General features: G+C 53.8%; 1 long non-coding RNA gene across 4 annotated transcripts in view; it reads right to left on the bottom strand.

Annotated features, from left to right (window-relative positions):
* LOC129051134 (uncharacterized) overlaps window positions 1-25,993 on the bottom strand; it is a 128,264-nt gene that overhangs the window by 21,173 nt on the left and 81,098 nt on the right. Inside the window, exons 5-8 of one of the 4 annotated variants that reach the window (XR_010138026.1) lie at window positions 14,436-14,684; window positions 7,851-8,000; window positions 3,587-3,734; window positions 1,171-2,297 (exon numbers count right to left, since the gene is read on the bottom strand). This is a non-coding gene — a long non-coding RNA (uncharacterized LOC129051134). Of the gene's footprint in view, window positions 1-1,170; window positions 2,298-3,586; window positions 3,735-7,850; window positions 8,001-14,435; window positions 14,685-25,993 lie in introns of those variants that run through there. The other 3 variants (XR_010138023.1, XR_010138025.1, XR_010138024.1) reach the window with 3 other exon arrangements.

Here is a 25,993-nt window from a genome sequence, read left to right on the forward strand (position 1 = left end):
CACACGGGACACATTCTACACAAACTTTTATCATCTCACCGAGATGGGGCCAGAGCTGCAGGAAATCTCCTTACCTGGGAGGGGCCTGGAGAGGAGCGGAGGAGAGAGGAGGGGCCTGGAAACCGACGCTGGGGTCTGAGCTGCGGCTTTGCCAGTAACTTGGGCAAGACCCCTGGCCTCTCTTTGCCTAAGTATAAGTGGAGCCTTGTGCCTCTGGCTCTGACAGGCTTTGGGATGTGTTATTTGAGGACTCTGCACAATTGCATGGGCATAAAAAGCGGCTGCTCCACAGCCCCACAGGATCCGCGCCAAGTGTGTGCGCGAGGCCAACAGTGGCTCACGTGAAGGCTCTGGCTGCCAGCCCCAGACTTCGGAAATGGTAGGAAAAGGGCCGGGCGCAGTGGCTCATGCCTATAATCCCAGCACTTTGGAAGGCCAAGACGAGTAGATCACCTGAGGTCAAGAGTTCGAGACCAGCCTGGCCAACATGGCAAAACCCCGTCTCTACTAAAAATAATAATAATAATAATAATAATAATAAAATAAAAATCAGCCAGTTGTGGTGGTACACACCTTTAATCCCAGCTACTCAGGAGGCTGAGGCAGGAGAATCACTTGAATCCAGGAGGCGGAGGTTGCAGTGAGCTGAGATTGTGCCACTACACTCCAGCCTGGGTGACAGAGCAAGACTCCATCTCAAAAAAAAAAAAAAGAAAAAGAAAAAATAAATAGTAGTAAAAGGAAGCTTTCTCCAGGACAAGGGACTGGAGGGTCAGTAGTGCAGGGGGCCATTGCTGCTGCTTTATCCAAATTACATCCCCAGGAGCTCTCATCACTGTAGACTCAGAGTAACTACCAAAGGCTGAACAGGTAACAGGTGCCTGGCCATGAGAGGCTCTTTACTGATGAGAGCGTGTTAATCTCCACAGGACGTGTATCGTGTCCATTTAAAGGTCAGGAAATTTGGGGCACAGAGCTAGCGGGTAATGTGCACAAGGCCACATAGCTGGTCCCAAACCCCTGTGGCAGGGACAACAAGCTGGCCCCAAAAGACATGAGGCTCCCTGGCCCCCAAGGTGGGTAACCAGGGGGAACTGCACTCCCCACCCATATTAGTCCGTTTTCATGCTGCTGATAAAGACATAGCCGAGGCTGGGTACTTTATAAAGAAAAATAAGTTTAATAGACTCAAAGTTCCACGTAGCTGGGGAGGCATCACAATCACGGTGGAGGGTGACAAACACGTTTTACATGGTGGCAGAAAAGAGAGAATGAGGCTGGGTGTGGTGGCTCACGCCTGTAATCCCAGCACTTTGGGAGGCTGAGACGGGTAAATCACCTGAGGTTGGGAGTTCGAGACCAGCCTGGTCAACATGGTGAAAGCCCGTCTCTACTAAAAATACAAAAAATTAGCCGGGTGTGGTGGCGGACGCCTGTAATCCCAGCTACTCAGGAGGCTGAGGCAGGAGAATCACTTGAACCCAGGAGGCAGAGATTGCAGTGAGATCATACCATTGTACTCCAGCCTGGGCAACAAGAGCAAAACTCCATCTCAAAAAAAAAAGAGAGAGAGAAAGAATGAGAGTCAAGCAAAAGAGGTTTCCCCTCATAAAACCATCGGATCTCATCAGACTTACTCTCTACCATGAGAACAGTATGGGGGAACCACCCCCATGATTCAATTATCTCCCACCAGGTCCCTCCCACAACACATGGGAATTATGGGAGCTACAATTCAAGATGGGATTTGGGTGGGGACACAGCCAAACCATATCACACTCCAACCCCACTGCATGAGGATGGAGCTACATGTCTGGTTCTAGCCAAAGGAGTGGAATTGCAAAGGTGTGGTGTCTCTTCCAGGATGAGGGTCCACATCCCCATCCTGGAGAGGACACTGTCACAGGAGGAGGAACGGCTAAGCCTCTCTTGTAAAGGACACTGTGAGAAGAGAGCAAGCGTGCGTGTGGTGTGCTATGTTGCAGGAGGTGGGGACTGCTTGTCACAGCAGTTAACAGGACTGACTGATACACCTCCTGCCCAAGCCCCAGGGTGACCTCTGGCCTGGTGAATTGGGTCAAGGCATCCGTTTCGGAAGGAGGCCTCATGGTGTGGGCCATTCCCACGCCTGCTCCTCACAGACCACTCTAACATGGGACGCAGCCGCACACTCTCACTGCTGGAGAACGGCTCCGCTCAGCCTCCCTGGGTCAGTGCAGCAAGCCTCTGTGGAGAGCAGATATGTGCCAGGAGCTCGTGGTACACAGAGGAATAAAACAGCCTTTGGCCTCAGGATGCTGACGAGATAAATGAAGACAGATGGGCCATGGGTGGGAAGACAAGGCCCCCGGACACTTGGCACAACCAGAAGCTCAGGAAATGCTTCTTGGGTAAGGTGAGTCCTCAGCTTGGTCTTAGAAGATACGCACCATGGGCCAGGGGCAGAGAAGAAGAGAGGGCAGTCCAGGCAGAGGGCACAGCGCGAGCAGAGGCACAGAGGCGGAAGGAGGCACACTCAGGGCCAGCACTCGGGGGCGTTGCAGAATCAGACCTGGCTCACAGGCCTGGCACCTGCCAGCTGTGCCTGGCAGCGTAGAGATGGTCCTGGGCAACCAGGAGCACTGGCAGCTGGTTACAACAGGGGAGAGGCACGAGCGGGTTCCCATGCTAAACACGCCAGCCTAGTGCAGTGAGGGGCATGATGTGGGGGACAAGGCTGGAGGCCAGGAGACCATGGAGAGATGGCCCCTACGGTCCTGCCAGTGCCCCTGCTTCTGAAAGGCATGCAGCAGGCACAGACCAGCAGTGGGTACCCAAAGGAAAGGAGACAGACAGATCAGGTCAGATTTGAGAGTTAGCTTCAAAACATCAACACAGCAGTGTTCTTGTAAATGGTCACCTGCCACCTGGGACAGAAATAGAGGGAATTTCAAAATCCATCTTTCCCTCAAAAAAAAGACCCCTTGATGAGGCCACAAGGGACAATTGCCCATTATTCCTACTTAGCAAGAAAGAAAAGGCAGCAGCTGTCACGCTTAGAGAGGGACAACTGTAATGTCTCTGAATTCTCTCCCCACAGCCTGAGAGGGAAGGAGCACCTGAGCAGGGAGGAACAGCCTCAGCAGCAAGGAGCACCTGAGTGGGAGGAACAGCTAAGCAGGGGGAACACCTGAGAGGGTGGATCAGCCTGATTGGGAAGAGCACCTAAGCAGGAAGGAGCACCTGAGCAGGGAGGGGCACCTGAGTGGGAGGAGCACCTGAGTGAGAGGAGCAGCAGCGAGCCCCAGCCAACTGCAGCTGTGCTGTCCAACGCACACACGCCAGCCTGGAGACTCGCTCCCCTCCACCTCCTCCCCTCTGATCCCAAACACTCTTTCTGCTGACTTGGCAAATGCCCCGAGACAGATTCTCCCTTCCCCCCACCAAGCTGCTCTTGCTCCTGCTCTGTCACTGAGCCAGCTGCTGCCATTTTGAGGGCATGCCATCATCCGGCCAGCCCACAGGCCACTGGTCCTCCTTTGGCCCAGGCCCCCATGCCTCAGGAAGCTCATTTCCAGATGTGTGGGATGACAGCACCCTGGCTTACCTGGGCTCAGCACGGGGGCACTTTCCAGGCAGATAGCATATTGGAGACAGCTTCTTCCCAGCTGGAGGGGACCCCAGGAAAACTGGTCCTCATTCTTGACCTTGCAGGATGGGGGTGGATCAGGTCTCAGAATCCCAGTTGGGTGGGCCTAAGGAGGGAATGGGGAAGCTGAGAACACGCTACCTGGTTGGATGCATGTGCGCTTCTCAGGACCCCGGGCTGCTGGCGGGTCCCTGGGAGTCTAAGATGGAGCTGGGTCCTGCTTAACCATCAGGGAGCACAAGATCACCCCACTCATGCTTTCCTTTAATAGTTGCAATGAATGCTTATGACCTGCCCACCTGCCCTCCAGGCAGGGTGACAGATGAAGAAATCAATGGACAGGCCCAGGCTCCAGGGAAAAGCTTCTGGCCACTGGAAAGGCTACGAAACAGCACCAAGTTCCAGGAGCCCAGGAAGGGAAGGATCACCTTTAGTTAGAGGCACACAGAAGGCTTCCTGGAGGAGGTGACATTTGAATAGGGTTCTGAGGCATGTGCAGGATTTCAAACAGAGGAAAGAACCAGGCCCATGTCCCATACAGAGGTCCTGGGCCAACACTGCCTGGGGTGAAGAAGATCAAACAGTGACAAGATGCACATGGGGATGGGGAAGCCATGTAGGGGCCCTGCCAGCCAGAAATTCACTCAGTTATTCAACAAACATTTATTGGCTGCGAGGACTGAGCTGGAGGCACTGAGGCTACAAACTGTGTGACTCAGTGCAGCAGCAAGGCTGAGTGGTGAGGAGGGTCCAGGGCACCAGGGGACTGAGGACGGAAGCCAGGTGTCCAGGAGCCTTCCAGTGGGCAGCTGCCAGAGACCCCGGACAAGAGGTGAGATGGGGCCAGCCTGTGCCCTCAGAGGAAGACGGTGGCAGCTACTTGCTCATCTGGTAAGTCCCCAGGAGGGAATTCAAACATTGTCCCCATCCTCACGACCAGTACACTCAGGGTGACCAGAGAAACTTGGGTCACAGTGGCCACTGGGCTCCTGGGGAGAAGCTGTGGGGACTGCAGGTGACTTCTCTGCCCATGTGAATTATTGACACATCCAGCCAAGTCCACTGGGTTCCTACAACCTGCGCTGGGGCTGCCCCTTGCTCATCACTGTCCTGAGTTTGGGGTGCTGCCTCCAGCCACAGGGGTGAGCTTTCCTATGAGCTGGCAAGGCCTGCCCACGTGCTGGTCATCCTGGCTGGGGGTTCAGGCTCCACCCTCCCACTTCCCTCTGCATTCACTGGCAGGACTGCTGGAGTATTGACCGCTGTGCACATCTCATCAGATGCAGATTGGGGGAAATCAATGGGGTTAGGTCACCAACGGGGAGACAGGGTGGGTGGCAAAGCCCCTTGTTGCAGGTCCTGCCCAGCAGAAGCCCCAGGGAAAGCAGGCTCCTCCTGGCTGGCGTGCATTTGAAGGATAAGGAGGCAGCTGTCCCTTCCAGAATGCACTTAGGAATCTCAGTCTCTTCATGGGGGGAGGAAAGGCCACTCTCAGCTGCAATCTGAGGTTCAACACAGCCTCAAAATGAAGCAGCCTCCTTCACCTGCAGGGTGAAGGTGGCAGTTGGCGCCTGCCACCGCCAGCCATCTCTGCAAGTTGAAAATCCCTGGGAGGTTCCTGAGACACAAATTAATGGTGATGAAGACTAAAACTGGAGCTGTGAACCCAGAGAGGACCGGGCAGCTGAGGAGTCATCCAGGGCAGCCCAGCCAGGCACGTGCCTGGCCCCAGCTGCCCAGCACCCGGCCTGCCAAAGACTCACACCCACCCCAGCCCAGCAGGAGCCACTTCAGTCCCTGAAACTCCAGAAGACGCACGTGCGCACGCGCACACACACTCATCCCATTATTATCTTGCTGCACCGGCTGAAATTTATTAGCAGCGGGAGCGTCAAGGCCCTTTCCCAGAGCTTTCATGCTTTTCTACAAAGTAATCTTCCACGGGTGCTTCTGTATTCCTTCCCTGTGCAGAAGAGCAACATCTCAGCCGCCAGACCCTCTGAATGCTAGTTTATTTCAGGAGTCGGAGCAGTTGGCTCCAGGAGGTCCTCCTCGCAGGGAAGGGAGGGAAGAAAAGGTATTTCTCTCTCCAACTCCCCAACTGCAGGCTCCAGCTGCCCCCACGGTGTTTACCTGCCTTCTCAACCCACCAGGAGGGAGCAGAGCAGGGTGTCCATGGGTGCTGCAGGGGGCTTGGTGTGGGACAGTAGCCCAGCCCACACCCGCGGCTCCCTCCTCCAGCCAGGCTCAGAGCCATGTTCCCAATGTGAGGCCCCTTGGGAATGAAGCAGACACAAATGGCCATGCTTTCTGGGCGAGACAGCTGTGCCAGCCTCACTGGGGGCCTGGAAATTGCTTCTTTCTCAGTGGCCTCCGGGGAGCCATTTCAGAGGATGCTGACAGGCCGCATGCGTCCTCCATGGAGGGGAGAGGCATGGCCCTGAGTCATGGAGGAGCACAGACAGGCTGACACTGCATAGGTCTGGGGACTATGGACTCGAGTAAGAGGCAGGTCAGCCCCCAGAGCCGCTGCTCCACCACTCAAAGGCTCCACACATCTCCCCTGGCAAGTAGAGATGCCCACTGGGCCAGCCTCAGGCCCCTCCCAGCACCAGGCCCTGCTGAGTCGTGGGGCCACGGTACCACTGGTGGGAGACACGCAGAGCACACAAACAAAACAATGATGTCATTGTAGGTGCCTGTGTGGGCTCTGCAGAGAAGAGAAGTCACTTCTGGTGGAAGTGACTGGCCACCGCAGGGCTGCTGGGCATCTTTAGGTTGTTGGGAGGCCTAAGCGGAGGACACTGGAATTGGGACCTAAATGACAGGGAGGCACAGCCACCAGTATTTGTGAGTGAAGCAGAGCCCCCAGGAGACTGTGCGTGTGCACCTGCACACATGCATACACAGGCCTAGATGCCCACATGCATATGCAAATGCACAGACACACATGGATGCACACATACACCTACATGCAGTGCATGCCTAGATGTACACATAAACACACAGACACACATGTACCTATACACATGCAAATACATAGGTGTATCAGCACATATACAGGTACACATATATCTACAAGTACGTAGAAACTCACACATATATGTACTTGCACACATATACACACACGCACATAAACACACACACCGATAGATGCATGCATATGCATGTACACAGGCACACATAGATGGACACATACACATAAATGTACATAGGTGCATATGTGTTTATACAAACATGAATGAACACACATGCATATCTCTACACATAGATATATGCATACTTTTACATATACACACATATGTATGCACATACATATACATGTACACATGCATATACACATCCACAAATGCACATATAGGTGTGAAGACACATGTGTACATATTATGTGGAGATATAATTGCATATATACATATTCATACATGTACATGTGCACACATACATGTATGTACCATACACAGGCACACATATGAAGGGATTTTTCTACAGAGATTTGATGTCGCACCACAATTGAGGAGCTGGTTAAGCCATCTCTGTGAGGAGCTTGACGTCCACAAGGGAGACTGTGGGAAAGGGACAGTGATGTCAGGTGGAGTGTGGGAGGTGGGCGAGAGTGAGGAACCCAGGTATGGGCTGGAGCCCACAGGGATGGGCTGGGGCCGTGGCTGTCCTTGCTGCCTCTGAGCATGGTGGTATGGGCATCCTGCAGAAGCCAGGCCCTCGTTCACAGAGCCAAACACCCACATCTCCTTGGGAGCAGGCTGTGCTGGAAGAGGATCAGGATTGGAGGAGGATTAGGGTTGGAGCAGCTGCAGCCCAGCCACTGCCTCTGCTGTTTGGGAGCCAAGCTGTGGGGCAGGGCCAGCACTTCAGAGGTTTCACCCTTTACCCAGCACCAGGTGGAAAGGATGGAGGGATGCAGACCACAATTGCTGCAGGGAAACAGTAAGTAGGGCTTGGGCTCTGGAAATGTTTGAGAGGAAGAGCAAACAGGACCTGTAGGTGGGATAGGGTGGAGTTGGAAGAGAGAAACCCCATGTAGCTCTGTAGCTCTGGCCCAGCACACTGGGTGGCTGGTATTTCCACTCAGTCCCCCTAAGAGGAGAGGTTTGGACAGAAAGGATCTGAGAAGGATAGGAAGGGGGAAGAGAAATTAGGCTTCACCTTGCTCCCAAAATGTCCCAACTCCCAGGTATTCCTGGGGTGCTACCAAAAGACCAACCTTTCAGTGAGGCCAAGAGACAGAGGAGCCATGGGGCTGTCTGGGCCTGATTCCAGTCCTCCCTCAATCCACACCTTGGAGCCCTCATGGAGCTCACAGTCAAACCAGACTCTACTGCCAGCCAAGTGGTAGTGGGCTCTGCTCGCAGTCCTGGGAAAAACACACAGGGAGGGATGAGTGACACCTGTAACTGGGACTTCTCCACTGTTCTACAGAGAGAAGTTGGAAAATGCTTCTAGAGGAAGCACAAGGAGTGATTGTGGTTGGTGGGAATGGGTTGGGGAAGACAACAGGTAGAATGGCTGGTGCCTAATCTGTCAGCAGCATCAGCAGACCTGCAGGAGCTACAGATGTTGGAATTACTTTAAAAATGTATAGACTTGAAAAAGAACATATAAATAAAAATTTCAGAACTGAAAAATGTACTAACTGAAATAGAGGACTCCAGGGGTAAGTTTTAAAGCAATTAGACATAACTGAAGAGAGAATTAGTAAACTGGAAAGTAGGTCTGCAGAAAATAAACAGAGTGAAACCTGGAGAATCCAAAGGGCAGAAAAGAAGGAAAAAAACAACAAAACAGAAGAGGAACAGGAGACCCACAGACACAGTGAGAAGGGCTGGCATGAAGCGGAATTCCAGGAGGGAGAGAGCCCATGGGCAAAAGCAAAATTGAAGAAGCAACCACTGAGAATTTCCTATAACTTATGAAAGACATCAAGCAATGTTTTCAAGAAACCAAACAAACCCCAAGAAGGACAAACCAAAAGAAACCCACACCCAGACACAAGATAGCAAAACTGAAGAAGAGAGACCATGCCATACACCCAACGTCATTCAAGTGGCTGAGGGAAGACCTGAACCCAAAAATAAAAGGTGCTTTCATCAGAAGAATAGTGTGAAGCTCCTAAAAATCAAGGAGAAATCTGGGGGAACAGATTCAGAGACGGACAGCAATGAGGTGACTCCAGGAGACTCTAGCGATGACCTTGGCCGTATCTAATCCCCTCAGGTATAAGAGAAGGGTCCCTGACAGGGGGGCATGCAGCAGGGCCCCTCTGGCTTCTATAGGGGAAGGGCAGGTGTCTGCCTCCCTGTCCCTTGTACACCACACTTTCCAAGAGTCCCCAGCAGTGGAGCATGGGCCTCTAGTGATGCAGAATTTTTTGTTTTACTCAAGTGCTACCTTGGAGCCCAGGGCACTCCAGGACAGGGCTTGGTCATGTGCGTTCAAGTGGAACCTCATGCAGTCCCCAGAAGCACTGATCCAGCCACACTCAAGCACTGTTGTGGCTCTAACCAGCATCCCACGTCCCCCACTTGCTAAGAATGTTATTTCAGGGGTCCCACTGCCCTTCTTGCAAGCTGCCTTCCAGCCCCCTCCAAGCTCAGCTCATCAATATGTTAACATCTGAACCCCACTAGGGAGACGTTTCCCCTGGGGTCCCCAGGCTGCACAGAAGTCAAAGTATGGGCCCGGCCTCCTGGCAGGAGGATTCCACAGCAGACAGTGTGGCTTCCTCATCCACAAGCTTGGCCACAGAGGCATGGCCAATGCCTCTTGGGTCAGCTTTGACCCAGCCATGACATCTCACCCCATGAGACTTAGGGCTGCAGAAGGAATTTGAGACCCTAGTACAAGCCAAACCTGACTTTTCTGGGCTCATGGACTGGACAGGGCTCAGGCAGAAGGTCCCCTGGACACCAGTGGGCAGGGCTGAGGCAGCAGTGACTCACACTGGACTCAGGTCCCGAAGCTCACAGCATAGGCGCGAGAACACATCTCTTCTGTGGCTCCGCCCACATCGCTGTCTTTGGCACCTGCTTCCCTGAGCAGCAGACGCTGTGCCTGCCTGTCCCATCCCCTCACCCTTACGATGCCTTCTGAATGCCAGCACCTGTGCTTCTTTGTCTGAGGGCTTTCTCTGGCTTTTAGAGCCACTTTGTCCCCATCCTCCCCACCTCACATCCCAGGCAGCAGGCTGGAAGCACCAGGGTGTTCACACCCCAAGGGAGCAGCCCTCAGAGGCTGGCAGGGCTGGTATGGAAACACCCAGCTCCTTTGCCTCCTGGTGGGGTAACCCCAAGACATGAGCCACACTCCAGCGGCTGTCCGGATAATCCTCCTGGATAGGCTGCCCTCCCCACTCCGTCCCATGCCCCTCTCCCCCACTAACAGGTTTTGCATCCCCCAACAAATTACTTGCACCCTATCCTTATCTCAGGTCTTCTGGGGAAACCCTATCCAAGCACCCACTGCAGGCTGCCGACGGGACAAGCTGGGAATTGTAGTGAACATCAGACCCTGAGCAAGCCAACCTCGGTGGTGGATGGTGCCAGAAGGCACCACCTCCTGAAAATGCAACTAAATCAGTTGGGGCTGAGGTCTTCAGGTGGTGGTGGACACCTAAGGGTCCAGGGGAGTCAAAGCAAAGCCCTTGGGGTCAGCAGCAAGCAGAAGCCACTGAGAAAAGAGAAGCAGTGGAGCAAACCCAACAGCTCCCAGGAAGACACACAGAGGGCCAGCGGGCACGTGGAGGTGCTCAGAGCCCTCAGTCATCAGGAGAATGCAGAGCAAAGCCACAATGAGACACCACTGCATACCCACTAGCATGGCTATGATTAAAAACTAGCTGAGGAAACAGAGAAATCAGAACCCTCATCACTGCTGGAGGGGATATAAAATGTTGCAGCTGCTTTGGAAAGTGGTCTGGCAAATCCTCAAAAAGCTAAACGTAGAGTTACCATATGATCCATCAATGGCACTCCTAGTATATACCTAAAAGAATCGAGGCTGGGCGTGGTGGCTCACGCCTGTAATCCCAACACTTTGGGAGGCCTAGGCGGGTGGATCACCTGAGGTCAGGAGTTCAAGATTAGCCTGGCCAACATGGTGAAATCCCGTCTCTACTCAAAATACAAAAATTAGCTGGCCGTGGTGGTGTGTGCCTGTAATCTCAGCCACCTGGGAGGCTGAGGCAGGCGAATCACTTAAAGCTGGGAGGCAGAGGTTGCAGTGAGCTGAGATGGTACCACTGCACCCCAGCCTGGGCAATAGAAGGAGACTCTATCCCAAAAAAAAAAAAAAAAAAAAGAATTGAACTGGCATTCACACATCATCTGTATGCAAATGCTCATAGCAGCATTAGTCACAATAGCCAAACAGCGGCAGCAACCCGGGTGTCTATCACCAAACAAATGGATAAACACAATGAGGTCCATCCGCACAACAGAGTCTCATTCAGCCATGGAGCGGAATGAAGCACTGATGCATGCTACAATGTGGGCGAACCTGAAACTTTCACACTAAGTGAGAGAATGCAGCAGACCCAAAAGCCCACATGTCGCATGATTCCACTGTATGAAATGTCCAGATAGGCAAAGGCACAGAGAAAGGAGATGGGTGGCTGCCGGGGGATGGAGAGAGAGAGGAGAGGGAGTGACTGCTTAATGATGATGGGGTTTCCATTCGGGGTGATAAGTTTTGGAACTAGATAGAGGTGATGTTTAATGACATCGTGAATGTACAGAAAGCCACTGAACTGTTCACTTTAAAATGGTTACATGTTACATGATGTGAATTTTGCCTCATAAAAGAAGTCCATCTGTATCACCAATTTAAATACATCTTCCTGGTAGCACCTATTAAAATTATATTGACTTCGATCTTTTTATTATGAAAATAAACTGCACTCAGGTGGAAAAAGAAAGCAAACTTCTGCCACACTGGATCCTCGGAGGGAGGGGGCAGTCGCAAACCCAGCGCAGGAGGACGGCGCACAAGCCATGAACGGCAGCCGTCTGGGTGCATCACCATGGCGCCTCGCCACCCCTAATCTGTGTGATTCCTGTTGTTACCATCCTTCTCTCTAAGAAAGCATCTGCCCTGCTACCTGGAAGAGGGGAGCTGAGAGCTGCCACTTGAAAATGCCTACAAGGACTGACTGTATCATTCCATTCTCACACTGCTATAAACAAATACCTGAGACTGGGTAATTTATAAAGAAAAGGGGTTTCATTGGCTCACAGTTCTGCAGGTTGTATAGGAAGCACAGCTGGGGAGGCCTCAGGAAACTTACAATCGTGTCAGAAGGCAAAGTGAAAGAGGGCACGTCAACATGGCTGGAGCAGGAGGAAGAGAGAGGAGGGGGACACGCTACACACTTTTAAACAACCAGGTCTCGTGAGAACTCACTCACTGTCACGCGAACAGCAAGGGGGAAATACCCACAACACATGAACCGATCACCTCCCACCAGGCCCCTCTTCCAATATTGGGGATTACAATTTGACATGAGATTTGGGTGGGGAAACAGATCTAAACCATATCACAAACCTTATGAGTGGTACCGGCAGGTGTCTTCAGTGGGACGTCCTAGAAGGAGCCCCCAAGCTGGGGATTCTTGTTCGGTGGGATTTCCAAGGACAGGGTTCCCAGGAGTGGAGTGAGGGAGGGGACCCATGTAGGGCAGGAGAGAGGCTGAACAGACACAGCCTCAGCAGGAGGCCAGCCTCAGCCTGGGCCCATGAGAAAGGTCTGAGAGCAAATGGCACCAGCGCCCTTGCCACCGTGGGGCCAGCCCTTACGCCTCCTATCACCTGGCCAGGCACCGGTGGGCAGTTCCTGCAGTTCCCCATGGAGGGCTGCCGTGGGCTGGCAGAGCTGGGGCAGGGCCCTCCTGACCCCTCTCCTCCTCTCACCCAGTGGCCTTGAAGGCCGGGGCACAACCCCAAGGAGGATGACAAAATTCCTTCCTTCACCTGAAGCCAGCACCAAGCCAGCTCTGCGGGCCTCCCGGCAGCACCGCTTTGCCGACCTGCATGTGAGTGGCTGTTGCCAGCACCTTCCAGGCTGCCCAAAAGCCTCTGGAGTGCACCTGTGACAATTACAGGTTTCGTGGCGCTAATAGCAATAATAATCATTAGAAGGCAGCCCGTGCCGGCTGCATCGGTTTCTTGTTTAGTTGTGCTTTGAGTGCAGTTCATCTTATAGCTAATATCTAAATGGAAAGGGCAGAAAGACTGCGTTCTTTCTTTTTCCCCTCTAAATAGATGTTGCCTTCACCCAGGGACATGGCTTGGCAAGAGGCATGGCTTGCAGGCCCTGCCGTGCCCCAGGAATGGCTGCTCTAAACAGCTCACAGGGGTCCCGATTCCTTACTGCTGCTTCAGCAAACGTTCCTGCGGATTTTACATGGTGACGGGTGCCCCCAGCATGATAGCCGTGCAGACCCCAGCACCCACAGAAACTAAGCCACCAAAACAATAAGGCCTAACAGGCGGGGACCCGCAGGGCTCCTGAGCAGAAGGCTGGGCGGCAGGGGAGTCCCAGCAGATGGGCGTTTGTTCAAGTCCTCAGGGGCAGACAGAAGGTTCCAGAGAGGTCCTCCCTGCGGCTGCCGCCTCCCCAGGCTGTGCAGGGCTCACTTGCTGTTAATGAGCCCTCATTAACATGTTGATGGGGATGTGTGCTGTGTCTGCTTGGAACCCTTTCACTGTGATGGTTGTTGCTTTTGTTGGATTAATGATGCTCAGGTTGGATCCCTTCGTAAAAGATGCTGCTTCCCCTCCTTCCCCAACCCCAGCCTTTTCCTAACAGAGCAATGCCATTTTCCCAGGCAGGCCCCCCTGCAGCCTCCCACCCTCGGCCAGCCCACTGACCCCAAATACTTGCCCGGACCATGATCCAAGTACGTCCCTGCTGGCTTCCCCTCCCCACATGGCCACTTCCAAGTTCCAGGTCCCTCCTGCTTTCCTCTGAGCAATGCATTGATCCTGCGGCTGCCTCTGGGCCCAGCAGCTCCTTAGCTTGGGGATCCAGGAGGCAGGGGCTCTGGGGACCGCTTGGCTGGGACCATGCAGAGCAAGTCCAGGGCCAAGGCACCCAAGAACAAGTTAAAATCTTGGAGCCTGGAACGACTCAGCGCATGACCCGGGAGCTGGCCTCTCCAGTGGGCACTCAGGGTTCTGGTGAGGAGCTAGGGGCACCTGCAGCTGCCTCTGAAGGAGTGTTTCCTTCCCAGGTGCTGTGGCAATTTAGGAACAAGCTCAGGTGAAAGGTCGGTAATAAGGGAAGAGGTCTGTGCCCTGGGGTAGGGTGTCTCCTCTGAAACCATCACGGACTTCCCCAGCCTGGCTCGAGTGCCAGTCCACCTCCGTCACCTCTGTGTGACCTGGAATCTCTCCTCCATGTCCTTGAATCCCCTCCACCCACTCCTTGAACCCCTCCAGCTTGAACCCTCTCCACCCCCTCCCTGAGCGCCCCCTCCACCTTGAACGCCCTCCACCCCCTCCCTGAGCCCCCTCCACCTTGAACCCTGCACACTCAGTCCACACCTCTCACTGCTGCCCCTTTGCAGGTCTCATGCCCTTCCCCCTCCCCTGAGTCCCCTCAACTGCCACATCTACTTCTAAAGCTCCCCAACCTCTTGATGCAGTGTATTAGTCAGCGACAGCAGAGTTAACGCTGGGTAAAAAACTCCCGCCATGTCACCGCCTGGGGAAGGTATTTATTCCTGCCTGGCCAGCCTGCAGGCGGGTCTGAGCTCTGCTGGTTAGAGCGGGCTCCACCCACCACTCTGCTGCACCTGCATTCCAGGAGCGCTTCCTCCAGATCACGCTGGGCCCAGGCCCGTCCCTCGTGTGTTCATTCTGAAGCCCAGGCTGAAGGAGCAGTGGCCGCCTGACGCCTGCTTTTCTCCAGGCATCTGTCACTGGGAACTCAGGAACCAAGCCAGCCACGTGAGCTCTGTGTGCGTCTTGTCTGCTGCCATCCCGCTGGTCGACAGTCAGGCCCTGGAGCCCAGCGTCAATAGGGAAGGGGATGTACATTCTGCCTGCAGTGGGAGAAAGCCCGGAAATCCTTGCTAGGAATTGCAGCAGCTTGAACCCACTTCCCGGGCTGCACTGCCGGGCCCCCTGAGCAGCCAGACCCCCTCCTGCCTCTGAGTCTCGAAAATGCTATGGACCTCCCCCGGCACAGGCTCAGCAATGTGCTGCATATGCTGGGTTGCCAACACCTACAGTTCTGTGGCCTCTCACGGTCCTGTTTACCTGCACAACCCTTTGCGTGATCCCTGTCACATAGTAGATGCTCAACACACATTCTGTAATCTCTCGCGCACCCAGCTTTCTATCATTCAGAAGGGCCAGGTTCACCCCAGCATACCCACCCCAACCCCCACAGCTCAACGAGGGAGTGCACTTCTCCCACAGGCTGGGGAGGCTTTGACGGGCTGGCCCCATCCAGGCCCAAGGCAGGGACAAGGGGACCAGCTGTTCTCTGCCCTGCCCTGCCCTGCCCTGGCCTCTGCAGAGACACCTCCAGCTCTGTTGCTATGGTTGCCACTCTGTTGTCCCCTCTGCTTGCTCACCAATGCCAGACTTTTCTAGCGTGGGAACTGACCCACACTCTCTAATAGGGGATAAATCATCAAAACTTTAAAGTCCTATTTAAGACCCGGGACAGGAAGGGCCCTGAGAGCCTGTGCTGGTGAGAATGTGGCTTCACTTCTCCCCTGCAGGGCCATCTGGGGGCTGGCAGGCATGGCAGGTCCATCAGAATCCCACCCTGCCCCAGGCAGGGGGCTCTGGGAGCTGAAAGCAGGACGGGCGCTGGGTGTGGACACATTAAAGCAGACAGGTGAGATGCTGAGGGCGTTACTGACCCAGGTTGAGCATCAAAGAAACACTTGTCGAATGAATTAATGAATAATGACAAGGCATTGCTTCCATTGCACCATGCTGATGTGACCCCAAGGTGGCCACCATCCCAGTTTGCTCAGGACCAAGGGACAACCTGGGATACAGGACTTTCAGTGCTCAAATCAGGAAAGTCCCAGGCAAACTAGGACAAATGGGTCACCCTCCATGAACAAGGAGATCCTTCAGCCCCTTCCCGGTGACTCTGCTTGGGGTGGAGGGAGAGGCAGAGGCCAGAGCCCAGCGGCTCCTCCGCACCCACTCGCCTGGGCCCAGAAGGGTGCACCCGCCTCTGGGGGAGTCCTGCCATGGCCACCCACAAGCTGCTCAGAGGGGAGACAGCGGGACCCCTGGTGGCCGGGAATGAGACTCAGCATCTCCAGGGCAGGGCCGGGAGCCGCCTCATCTCACCCACTCGTGGACACACCCAGGAGCTCTGCTGGCAGCAGGAAGCAGGCGCTGGTGGGCTTCTGTTTGCCGACGTCTGTGCTGAGAGGGAGGTGGGCTTGCTTCTGGGACAGCCGAAAAGCAGAGAACCAGGATTGCCTCCAACCCTGTGGCTTCCACCTGGCCAGCCCCTCACCAAGTCATTGTGACTCCTTCGGAAATCACAGACTGGGGTTTCCCAGGCACCGCCGGCTCAGTTGGCAGGACTGACTTTGGACAGGAGACATGTGAGCCCCTGACTGAAGCTCTGCAGCTGAGGACCTCCATGGCACACAACAGGCCCCAGGAATGCGCAGCTCCTGAGAGGGGATGAGAACATTCCTGGGGTTTGCAAAGTTCAGCTCTAAGGCTAAACGCGGTATTCTGCTTTAAGCAGGAACCTAGGACATGTGAGTTAGAAAGGAGTGGGGAGAGAGAGGAAGGGAGGGAGGAAGAGAGGGGTCGGGAGGAGAGAGACACAGAGAAGGAGAGAGACACAGAGAGAAAGAGGGAGACAGGGAAAGAGGAAGGACCTGCTGAAACGTGAAAACAGAGATCCAACCAGAAAGAGGAGAGAGGGTTGAAGGAGGAAGGAGAGAGGTAGAAAGCTGAGTGAAAGTGAGGAGAAGGAAGGAAACTCCGTTCCGCCCTCGTGCCCAGACAACAGGTGCTCATTCAGAAAGCGCGGTGACTCTGGGCTCGGGGATGCCCTGGGGCTGCCCGGATGCCTCAGGGGTCAGTTGCCTCCCGGAGGCAGAGCTCAGCCGGTGTTGCCTCCAACCCTCGCCTCCTGGCCCCAGGTGAGCCACACACATTTCTATGCACGGAAAGGAACTGTGGAACCGGAGAGGGTGAGCCCAAAGACCAATACAGATGACCGAAGGCCCAGACACAGCAGAGACGCCCTGACGAAGAGCACCCGGGGGTGAGGGCACTACCCTGCCAGCCCCTAAGACACTATAAAGACACACTAAAGACAGCGGCAGTAGGCGGCACTGGACTGGCAGAGAGACCTGTGGGACAGAACAGAGCCAGGGCAGCCCCATGCACTGATTTGAGCTTGGTCGTGACCAAGTTCACGCTGCAGGTGGCATCACAGGACACAGTGCTTGGACTCAGGTTATCTATACTCTAAAATAAAATGTGATACCCCCCACAAGTTTAAAATTTTTTCAAAGAAATGATTTATGATCTCCGGGTCCATAAGAAGGTCTTTTTTAAAAATCACACAAGCCATAAAAGAAATAACTGAGAAAATGTAACTGCTTAAAATTTTTAAAAATTTATTCAAGGCCAGGCGGGGTGGCTCACACTTGCAATCCTAGCGCTTTAGGAGGCTGAGGCAGGTGGATCATCTGAGGTCAGGAGTTCAAGACTAGCCTGGCCAACATGATGAAACCCTGTCTCTACTAAAAAAGAAAAAAAAATACAAAAATTAGCTGGGCGTGGTGGTGAGCGCCTGTAATTCCAGCTACTTGGGATGCTGAGGCAGGAGAATCGCCTGAACCCAGGAGGTGGAGGCTGCAGTGAGTGGAGATCACGCCGCTGCACTCCAGCCTGGGCAACTGAACATGACTCCATCTCAAACCAAAAAGCAATACAAAACAACAACAACGGCCGGGCGCGGTGGCTCACGCCTGTAATCCCAGCACTTTGGGAGGCCGAGGCGGGCAGATCACGGGGTCAGGAGATCGAGACCATCCTGGCGAACATGGTGAAACCCCGTCTCTACTAAAAATACAAAAAATTAGCCAGGCGAGGTGGCGGGTGCCTGTAGTCCCAGCTGCTCGGGAGGCTGAGGCAGGAGAATGGTGTGAACCCCGGGGGGCAGAGCTTGCAGTTAGCCAAGACCATGCCACTGCACACTCCAGCCTGGGCAACAGAGCGAGACTCCATCTCAAAAAAAAAAAAAAAAACAACAACAACAAAAGGCTGGGCACGGTGGCTCACGCCTGTAAACCGACAGAGCAAGACTCTGTCTCAAAAAAAAAAAAAAAAAAAAAACACATACAAAACAAACAGAAAGTGGAAAAACAAGTCAGAAACCCAGAGATGGTTGTGGCAAGCATAACTGATAAAGTTTGTATTCAGAATGCATTTAGGACTCATAAAAATCAATGTTAAAAAACACACGAGACAATTGGAAAGTAAAAGACCAAAAAGAGGCATTTCATATGAGGAAATGTGTGTAGCTGATGAAAATGTGGATCTGTATTCAACCTCATTAGCACCCAGAGATACGGACATTGAAGCCGCAATGAGAAACCATTGCATAGGCATCCAATACTCAAACCATCTTTAATGGGGTAAATGGGGTAATATCTGGTATTGGCCAGGATGTGGGTCCAGGATCGATCAGACACGATTGGTGGACTTGTCACCGCTGCAGCCACTTTGGAAACAGTTCAGCCTCATCTCACGAAGCTGAAAATGTGCTTCCCTAAGACCCGACAACTCTCCTTCTTGGCTAATGTTCTAGAAGAAGTCTTGCCCATGTGCACCAGGAGACGTGGACGTTCACAGCAATGATGCTCGAACTAATTAAAATCACACCCACCACCCGGAGAACCAAGGGTTGCTGTGCATGCAGACGCTGGAATTCCACACAGCACTGAAAAAGTGGACCACAGCCACACATCTGCACATTTGCCCATCTCAGAAACGACACAGAGTCAAAAAAAAAAAAAAAAAAAAAGCAAAATGCAGAAGAATTACACACTGGAATTCCATCCAAATAAAGCTCAGGAATATACAACTGAACCACATGTGATTTAGAGTCAGAAACAGCAGATAAAACTATAAAAGCAAAGAATAGAAAACACCACACTCAGGATGCTGTTCCCATTTGGAGGAAGGGGGAGAAGGCAGGGAATGAAACTGGGAGGCGGGCAGGACCCGGAAGGCCACGCCAGCCATCTGTGCCTCTGGCCGGTGGTGGACACAGGACACACTTTGCTTATTCATTATTTATACGTAAATGTCTCCGCATATTTCATCATGCTCAGAAAGAACACAAATGAAGGCAAGAAGCTAACACAATGGGACAGGGGGCCGAAGGAGGAGAGGCCAGGCGGGCTCCAGCTAGGGAAGGCTTGTTCTCAACACCCCCAGGCTGGCTTCTGGGGGCTGTGCCCTTCCCGCCACCACCCCCTACTGTCTTCTGATGCTCTGTCCTCGTCCCACAGAAGTGACTGGTCTCTGAGTCTGACACCCGGCACGTGAGCATTGCCAGGCTGTGAGGGGCGAAGCGCACCTGTGGTCCCCGCCTGGGGGCCCATTAAAAATGCGTGTGGACTGCACTGCGCTATGCTGACCCAGGCTGGTCCAGGATGTGTGGACGCAGCTGCTAGTTGGAAACGTCCATTGTGCCGCTGGCTGGTGGAGGACACCGCATGGCTGAGCCACCCCAAGGGGACCTGGCTTCCCCCTTCCTTGTCCAGTCACCTATTCCTTCCCTCTGGTCCTCACTCTGACTTAACCCACAGCTTTGGGTGGGCTCCCTGCTGCCCCAGTGTATCCAGTGGGCAAGGAGGGGTGACCCCCAGGATCCTCAGAAAAGCAAACCCTCTCTCCACAGTGCCCCTCGCTGCCCCACATTTCCCCAGGTGGGCGGGGGCCACACAGTGGCAGCCAGGTCTCTTTCAGTGCCTCCCTCTGCCTGCCCCAGGAGGGACACCCTAGAACCCCACTCAGCACCCACCAATGCACAAGCCAGGGCAGCTAACCTCTGCCCAGAGGGAGGAGGATGCCCTTGGGCCAATTCTTCCTCCCTTACCCCTCTGGGCAGACTGTCCTGATGGCCTTTCCAGGGTCTGGGGTTGGGGGGGATCCTGAGAGCCTGAGCCGTCAGTCCCGCCTGGGGGAATCACTCAGCCTCGAGTGGGCTCCACCTCCTTCCCTGCCCCTCCCCAAGGTGTAGGACTCTGTGCCTCAAGCTCTGCCTTCCAGCCATCTAGGCTGAGCCCCCAGATGACACCCCAGAGCCTCCATAGAGCCCCGAGGCTGCCCGGGGCTGTCTGCCAAGGTCCAGCCAGGGGAGGGATCCCAGCTCTCCCACTGGCTCCAGCCCAGGCCCACGTGGCCTCCTGATTTGGCTCCCAAACAGCCTTCAAAGCCACTCACTGTGACGGACACAGGAGGAATGCCACATCCTCATCCAAGGTGAGGACAAAGGATGGAGCCACCCCGTCAGCGGTGTGAGTGTGTGAAACTGCTCAGCCCAGAGGGTTCAGCTTCTGCTTCTCAGGGGACAGAGGCACCAACTTTTACCAAACACTGGAATAGAAGGAAGCTCCGTCTGTCTGTCCCTGGGTTAACAGCTATTGAATGATGGACGGAGGGTACGTGTCTGCAGGATTTATCAATGTCTCTGTTGACTATTGATGACAATTGGATTTTTAAAAGCCTAGGGCACAGTGGGTTTCACTCTATAGAAATCACACCCTGATAAGTCTGAGCAAAAAATCTTAAGGAAGGACAAAGGGATGGGGACAATCTGTCCATTCCCCTGTCTCCAGATGGCCCAGCCCATAAGTGATCTGGTCGTCCATTCTACCGGCCATCCCTCCTGTCCCCTCAGGACAGACCCAGCTTTTGGCTCTGTTTCTACAGAGATCAACGGCACCTCCCCACTGTCCATGGCTCCTCACAGACAGGCCCAGGAGACCGTGTGGGCCACGCCCAAAAACAGGCAGACCCAGCGCGCAGAGCCCACCTCACTGAGGCAGGAGAAGGCGGGGAAGACTTCCTGGAGGAGATGCATTTTGGAGGCTGCATAGGCGTCCACTAAGTAGAAAGGGATGGAGAGGCTAGTGCAAGCTGAGGAGCCTGGGTAAGGCTGTGGCATGAGGCACAGGGAGCTGGAGGATGTGGCCCAGACGGGGCCAAAGGGGACCCTGGGGAAGAGTCAGGGAGAGCCTGTCCACCTTGCTGAGGAATCTGGATTCTATCCCCTGGGAGCACTGGGGAGCTTTGAGCAGGAAGCACCAGGACTGATTCCGTGGGTGGGAAACTGGGCAGAGACAGACGGGGGCACACAGCCAGAGGCAGGGGCCCAACGGGGACTAGGGCCATAGCCCTATGAGAGACCACAATAGTCAGGGCCAAAGATGGGAAGACGAGAACTGGGGGGGCCCCTGAAAGTGGAGGTGAGGGGTCGGGATGGCACCCAAATGTGGGCACAGGAGGGCAGGGGCACTCCGGAGGCAGGAATGGAAGAGCCACAGAGGGACTGAGTTCTGTGCATGTCAATTCCCGGCGCTGGCAGGGCTGCCAGGGGACTCGTCCAGAGAGTACCGGGACATGGACACAGGCACCATCATCGCTCCGTGGTGGACGAAGCGACAGGCTGGCTATGCAGAGGGACAGGCAGAGGACAGGGTCCTGGGAAGCACCCTCGGACATGGGCAAGCAGAGGTCCTAAGCCAAGGGTCCTGGCCGGGGAGGACAGGGAGGTCAGGAAGATGCAGGGGGTTATCCGAGGACGCCGAGGGCTGCGAAGGCACCGAACAAAGCAAGACCAAAGGTGGCAGACAGTGGCCAGACCACGATGACCAGGCACAAAGGCTTCAGAGCAGGGCAAGGCTGAGAGCCAGAGTGCAGGATGTGCCTAAAACCCCTCACCCTAAATGCCCCTGAAGACAAAGCACAGGTCATCCACGCTGCAGGGCCCCCCAAGGAAGGCGGCTCCCAGGCCTCAGGCTCAGCTACCCGGCCTGGAGCAGGAAGCCCCTCAGCAGGGGAGTGGGCTGTCAAGCCCATTGCCTCAAGCCAGAGGGCCCCAAAGTGTGCCTGGGGACCCCCGAGGGTCCCTGAGAGCCCTCCAGGGGTTCTCAAGGTTAAAGTTACATGCATTTTTAACACTGAGCCAATTTGCCGGTTTCACTGAGCGGACTCTCACTATCGGCCCAAACGCAATGGCAGAAGGACTGTGGGCTGACAGGGTCAGGGCCGAGCCCCACACCCTCAGCCACCGCACTCCTTGCCGCACGCATTTGCAGAGGGAAAAGCGAGTTGAACAAAGTGAGCCTGTCACTCCAGGGAAAAGAAATGATGGTCTCCTTGTGCTCGATGATAAAATCTATTCTTTTTTTTTTCTTTTTTTGAGACAGAGTCTCCATCTGTCGCCCAGGCTGGAGTATAGTGACACGATCTCGGCTCACTGCAACCTCTGCTCCCCGGGTTCAAGCAATTCTCCCACCTCAGCCTCCCAAGTAGCTGGGATTACAGGCACCCACCACCACACCCAGCTAATTTTTGTATTGTTAGTAGAGACGGGGTTTCACCATGTTGGCCAGGCTGGTCTCGAACCCCTGACCTCAAGTGATCCGCCCACCTTGGCCGCCCAAAGTGCTGGGATTACAAGCATGAGCCACCGCGCCTTGCCAAAATCTACTCTTTCGAAGAGAAATTTGAACTTGGGGAAATGTTATCCACCACAGAGAGCTTGACAGCCTCCCAATAGTTCCAGACTTTGCTAATGAGAACAGAGATGGTTTTAAGGGTATGATTTTTGATACTGCAGAGCAAAAATTGTTTTTGATATGGTAGTACATTTTTTTCCAGACCACTGATGCACGATGACACAAGATCATATGTGGCTAAAAGATCCATTCAAAGTGCCAGGACAGACCAGGGGATTTTAGGATAACAGAGCAAAAACATTCATTAATACGCTTTCCGTTTCCACATTGCAAATAACCCTTGAGAAACCAGTATTTGTGAAGTGTCAGTGCAGTATCAAAGAGGAAGAGCCACCTCCCCAGGCTGGGCGCAGGAGCAGCTACGAGATTCCAGCTGTCTTCTATCAAGCCAGAAGTTAAGGAAATTTGCAGAAATATAAAACCACTTTTTTTTTTTTTGCCTTGGAAAAAATGTATTTCATCATAAATATTTATGCCAACATGTAACGACTATGATCTTTACTGAATTAATAAATATTTTTCTTTTTTTTTTTTTTAGATGGAGTCTCATTCTATCGCCCAGGCTGGAGTACAGTGACACGATCTTGGTTTACTACAACCTCTGCCTCCCAGATTCAAGTGATTCTCCTGCCTCAGCCTCCCAAGCAGCTGGGATTACAGGCACACACCACCATGACCGGCTAATTTTTGTATTTTTAGTAAAGACAGGGTTTCACCATGTTGCCCAGGCTGGTCTTGAACTCCTCGCCCCGAGCAATTCACCCTCCTCGGCTTCCCAAAATGCTGGGATTATAGATGTGAACCACCACACCTGGCCCGTTCCTTTGCATCCTTTATAATAAGCTGAGAAAGCACCTTCCTGAGTTCTGTGAGCTGTTCTAGGAAATTATCAAACCCAGGAAGGAGGTTGTGGGAAACCCCGTGTAAAGCCAGTCAGTTAGAAGTGTAGGTGGCCAAGGCCAGGCATGGTGGCTCACGCCTGTAATCCCAGCACTTTGGGAGGCCGAGGCAGGCGGATCATGAGGTCAGGAGATCGAGACCATCCTGGCTAACACGGTGAAACCCCATCTCTACTAAATATATATATATATATATATACAAAAAATTAGCCGGGCGTGGTGGTGGGTGCCTGTAGTCCCAGCTACTTGGGAGGCTGAGGCAGGAGAATGGCGTGAACCCGGGAGGCGGAGCTGGCAGTGAGCCGAGATCGCGCCACTGCACTCTAGCCTGGGCGACAGAACAAGACTCCATCTCAAAAAAAAAAAAAAAAAAAAAAAGAAGCGTAGGTGGCCAAAACTCGCAACTGGTGTCTAGAGAAGGGGCAGTCTTGGAGCGAAGGCTTCAGCCTGTGGGGTATGACACTATCTCCAGGTAGTGGCGAAGTTGAATTGAATCAGAGAACACCAGCTGGTGTTGAGAGTGGGGAGGGAGCCCGCTCTCCTATTAAAAGAGACACAGCTGGCCAGGTGCGGTGGCTCACGCCTGCAATCCCAGCACTTTGGGAGGCTTAGGTGGGCAGATCACGAGGTCAAGAGATCGAGACCATCCTGGCCAACATGGCGAAACCCCGTCTCTACTAAAAGTGCAAAAATTAGCCAGGAATGGTGGCGTGTGCCTGTAGACCCAGCTACTCAGGAGGTTGAGGCAAGAGAATCACTTGAACCTGGGAGGCGGAGGTTGCAGTGAGCCGAGATCGCACATGGAACTCCAGCCTGGTGACAGAGCAAAGCTCCATCTAAAAAAAAAAAAAAAAAAAGACAGCGCATTTGGTGTCAGGAGGAGAAAAATAGCCTCTCCCCAGCTCCCAGGAGAAATCACGCTGATGGGGCTATGTCAGGGTCACACTTCGCTTCTTGGGTTCATTCTCCAAAGCCGGCATCTGCCAACCATGTCGAGCTCACACTTCCCCTCTTGGGTTCATTCTCCAAAGCTGGCATCTGCCGACCATGTTGAGCTCACACTTCCCTTCTTAGGTTCATTCTCCAAAGCCGGCATCTGCCAGATTTCTGCTAGTGTTTCCCACCTCGGGCTGTGTCCAGTCAGGTCCTGCGCCCCTGAATCCGGGTGACCCTCAGCCCTCCTCCCCAAGGAATCGACCCCCCAAAGCAGACCCAGACGGTCCCGCCTTGTGCTGTCCTTGCAAGGAAGAGAGAAATGGCAGCAAAACGAGCCCAGATCCTGTTTTCTTACTTGCTATGTGATGCTGCACTGAGTATAAATAAATATATAAATTAATTAATAATTTAGGTTTTTCTAAATAAGTAATGAAAAATGGATGCGCGCGTCAGTCATAACTATGTTTATGGACTAGAGCTGCAGTTAATAGTTGGTTAAGAATAAAATGTGACAAGAATTAACGGAAATTTTACATTCACAATTAAATTTGAGATCTAATTAAAAAAAAAAAGTCATCGCTGGATCTGACATACTCAGGTCATACCTGCTGGGTCTCCCCAAGACGCCTTCCTCCCTCCCACGACCCCGACAAAGGGGCTCCTTGTCCTCCTGTTCAAAGACATTTATGTGGCCTCTCACATCAATATCACTACAGAGGAACAGTCCCCTCTCTCAGCAAGAGACCCCCACAACCCTCGAAAACAATGGGGGAGACTGGGGGTCTCAGCCTCAGCACCACCTCCACCACCAGAATCTGTGCATGGCCTCTGACCTTTGAATCTCAGCCCCCATGACCTCCTCCTCCCACTGCTCTGCATAAGCTAGCATCTCAAGTACCCCCAAATCTCACAGGAAACCTCACAGAGCACAGAGGGCCCTGGACAACACTCACTCCTCCCTCAGCCACTGTCCTGGACCCCGCCAAGCCACACTGGCAGCCCAGTTCATCGTCCCCTCTGTGCCCTGTGTCCTATAGTGTTTGGTGTCCTGTTTTCCGGCTGGATCTAGGAGCCAGGCTGCCTCACACACATCATGGGGTGGGTTTGGACCAAGGTGGGGCCGCTGGGCTGCGTGGAGCCTGCAAAGTTGGACTCTGGTGCCGAAGTTTGCCAGCACCTGCTCTCCTGTCCAGCCTGGAGGTGGAAAGAAGAGGAGCTAGCCTGGGGCCCAGGAGCTGGAGTTTCCAGTCCAGTGGGATGATGGAGAGGATGGGGTTCAGGGAGAGAGCCCGGGCCCACCTGGAGAGCCCTGCTGTGCTCTGCTAGGGTGTGTGAGAGGGGCCACAGACTCACACGGACTCACAGGGCTTTGGACTTCTTAGCAACCTGGAGAGGAGGGAGAGAAGGAGCAGAAGGAGGAGATGGGAGGCCTCATGGGGTTCCTCAGGCCCTAGGGCCACCCTCAGACTGAGGCCACACCGCCCCCCAGTCCAGCTGGCTGCTCTAAAGGGGCTTTGTGTTCCCAACACCTAACCAGGTTCCTCTTCCTCCAGCTTTACTCCTGAGGCCTCCGGGCCGTGAGACCCTCAAATTTGAATCCTCCCTGATCACCCGCAGCCCCACACATGCACATAAACACACACACGTGCCCACAAACTTGAACACACACAATGCAAATGCACACACACGCACATACACACACACACTCACATGGACACATGCCATGCACACACACGCACACGCATGCACACATGCATTCAC

Source organism: Pongo abelii, chromosome 19 (assembly GCF_028885655.2).
Source record: "Pongo abelii isolate AG06213 chromosome 19, NHGRI_mPonAbe1-v2.0_pri, whole genome shotgun sequence".
Taxonomy (NCBI): Eukaryota; Metazoa; Chordata; class Mammalia; order Primates; family Hominidae; genus Pongo; species Pongo abelii.